This window comes from Erpetoichthys calabaricus, chromosome 7 (genome assembly GCF_900747795.2).
Source record: "Erpetoichthys calabaricus chromosome 7, fErpCal1.3, whole genome shotgun sequence".
NCBI lineage: Eukaryota > Metazoa > Chordata > Cladistia > Polypteriformes > Polypteridae > Erpetoichthys > Erpetoichthys calabaricus.
This window is the reverse complement of record NC_041400.2, coordinates 89,557,967-89,560,920: the sequence shown is the minus strand read 5'-3', so window position 1 is coordinate 89,560,920 and position 2,954 is coordinate 89,557,967. Positions and strand designations below refer to the sequence as shown.

The 2,954-nt window shown below is 45.2% G+C and overlaps 1 long non-coding RNA gene across 1 annotated transcript; it reads left to right on the top strand.

Annotated features, from left to right (window-relative positions):
- The first annotated feature begins 1,794 nt into the window (after positions 1 to 1,794).
- Positions 1,795 to 2,712, top strand: LOC127528860 (uncharacterized). Its single transcript, XR_007935466.1, has 3 exons — positions 1,795 to 1,927; positions 2,030 to 2,134; positions 2,328 to 2,712. It is a non-coding gene; the product is annotated as an uncharacterized LOC127528860 (long non-coding RNA).
- The last annotated feature ends 242 nt before the right edge of the window (positions 2,713 to 2,954 follow it).

Below are 2,954 nucleotides of genomic sequence, written 5' to 3'. Positions count from 1 at the left end.
CTTCGTGAGGCTTCACTCCGCCCATCACTACCCTCCAGAGGCCGTAATTCCCTTTTGTATACGGCACCCTCGCGCCGACCAATTAAACTGTTTTACGTCATCCCTCCGCGGGCACGCGATGACGTGAATGCATCCTCAAAAAGTGCCGTCTCATGCCCCGTACAATTACTATAAAAATCTGAGCAGCCGGCGCGCGCATAGCAGTGCCGGCTTTTGAGACGCGAACTGCACTTCTCCCAAAAGTGAAAGTAAGCATTTTTTTTCGAGCTACTGCCCAGACAACTGCCCATATGGAATCCCTTTTCTAAACTGCGGCAAACAAATACTAAGGCGCTTTGCACTTTCTCACTCTTCTGGTGTTATGAGGTCACGGGAGACACACGCATGAGTGGAAGACTCACAATGCCAGCCTGGCCGGTCAATGGCAGGGCCGCCTTTCCACTTTACCCGAGACCCGCTGCGACGCTCCCCAAAAGGCGCTCAAATCGTTAGCAAAGACGTCTCTCTGCATTATCTAAAATATAAGAAAAAGGCAAATTTCCTTTCTGTTTTTGTCCTTTTTTCCCCCCAAACAAATGCCTCTCTCTTAACACTGCAGAGGACACTAAACTAATTTTATTTAAGTGCTGGTAATACCAGTGAGGCACATTACCACACACCCTTCCCCTCAAGATTTCAGATCTTATTTGTAAGATAAATAATCTGCCACCAGATTTTTTCCAGCAACATAACGTACCTGAAACCTGTAAGGCTGGTGTGCCAAATACCAGCGGGCCCCACAAGCATTAGAATGCCTCATCCTTTGGATCCACTGCAAAGCTCTGAGGTCACTCTCCACAATGAATTAATTGAAAAGAAGATAATACTTTAGGTTGTCTACAGCCCATTTTATTGCTAATCCTTCCTTCTCTAAGGTAGTGTACTTCTCTCGGTCAATCAGCTTCCTACTGATAAACAAAATTGGCCTCTTCTCGTCACCCTCCCCCTACATCAAGGCTGCTCCTAAACCTTCCCCTGAGGCATCAACCTGCAAAATAAAAGGTTTCTCAAAGTCAGGACAATGCAATACAACATTTTTACAAATTATTTTTTTCAGTGATTGAAAGGTATTTTCACATGACTCTGTCCATTTGATGCTTCGTGGTGCAGATCCTTTGAGCAGGTCGGTGAGGGGTGCTGCAATATCAGAAAAATTGGGAATAAATCTTCTGTACCACCCCACCAAACCAAGAAACTACCGGACCTGCTTCTTTGTTCCAGGACACGGACGATCCTTTATAGCGGTCATTTTGTCAATTTGGGGTCAGATCAAACTGCCCCTATGGTGTACCCAAGGTATTGCACTTCTTTAGCAATGACTGTTTTTTCAGGGTTAACCGCGAGCCCAGCTGTTTCATCAAACACATCCGCCAGGTGTTGTAGATGTTCCTCCCAGGTCTTGCTACACACAACTATATCATCTATGTATGCTCTAGCGTACATCTCTGCTCCTTGCAGCACTTTGTCCATGAGGCGCTGGAAGTTTGCCGCCGCTCCATGCAACCCAAACAGCATGATGGTAAATTGGTACAGACCTCCGGGAGCCCTGAAAGCAGTGAGTGGTTTTGCTTCTTCTGTAAGTGGGACCTGCCAACAACGTTTGCAAAGATCAATTGTTAAATATTTTGCAGAATCTAGCTGCTCTACCAGCTCGTCCACTCTAGGCATTGGGTAGGTATCGAAAGCTGAGATGGCGTTTAGCTTACTGTAGTCCACACAGAACCGCATTTGTCCGTTCCTTTTAGGAACGAGTACCACAGGACTATGCCAGTCACTCACTGAAGGTTTGATGATGCCTAAACCTTTCATCTGTTCCAGTTCCTCTCTGAAAACCTCTTGTAAGTGTGCAGGGATCCTACAATATGATGTTCTCACAGGACCTGGGGAGGTAAGGAGAATATCATGTTGAATTAGATGAGTTTTACCAGGCAAAGATCTTAACAGACCCTCTGGTATCAACTGTTGTACTTCTGCTCTTTGTCTCTTCTAGATGTTCCAATGATGGTCCTACTTGGACCTCTCTGCATGATGGCAAGTACTGCTCCTCTGATTCCTCTTCCTCCGGAACGCTACGAATTAATAGCTGACTGGAAGGGTTAGTATATTCCTGCCATGGCTTCAGCATATTAATATGAAAAGTCTGCCTTAATTTGCTAGGGTGATCAGGCATGTCAATCTCATAAGCGACAGGACCTTTTGAGCAACTACAGTGTATGGCCCTTGCCATATGTTACAAATACAAATGTTAGCACATTTTGGGATTCAGTTCTGTCTCTGTCTCCCTCTAGGGTTTCCTTTAGCACAGAAAGGGGTCCTCGAACAGGACGACCATACAACAGCTCAAACGGAGAGAATCCTGTGGATGCCTGCGGAACCTCCCGGTAAGCAAACAACAGGTATGATAGCCATTGGTCCCAATCTGATCCAGTCATGCTAACAAATTTCCTCAGCATCTGTTTTAAGGTGGCATTAAATCGCTCCACTAGCCCATGCATCTGCGGGTGATAGGAATTCGGGGGGTTAATGACCACACCCTAACAAACTATTCACCTGTCTTATCAATTTTGCTGTTAGATTGGATCCCTGGTCAGTTAACATTTCTCTTGGGATCCCCACTCTGGCAAATAGCTGTATTAAAGCTCTCATGATGTTACTTGCATTTTTCTTTTTCAGGGGAAAGGCTTCTGGGAACCAGGTTGCATATTCGCACACCACCAGAATATATTTATGTCTGGTGTGGCTACATTTGACAGGACCCACAATGTCAACCGCTATCCTGGAAAAAGGCTGTTCCACTACAGGCAATGGTATTAGTGGAACTTTGTCTCCTCTCTTATCTGGTCCTACTTTGACATTCTGCACATGCTTTTATATAATTTACTACATCTTTAGACCATCCTGGCCAATAAAAATGT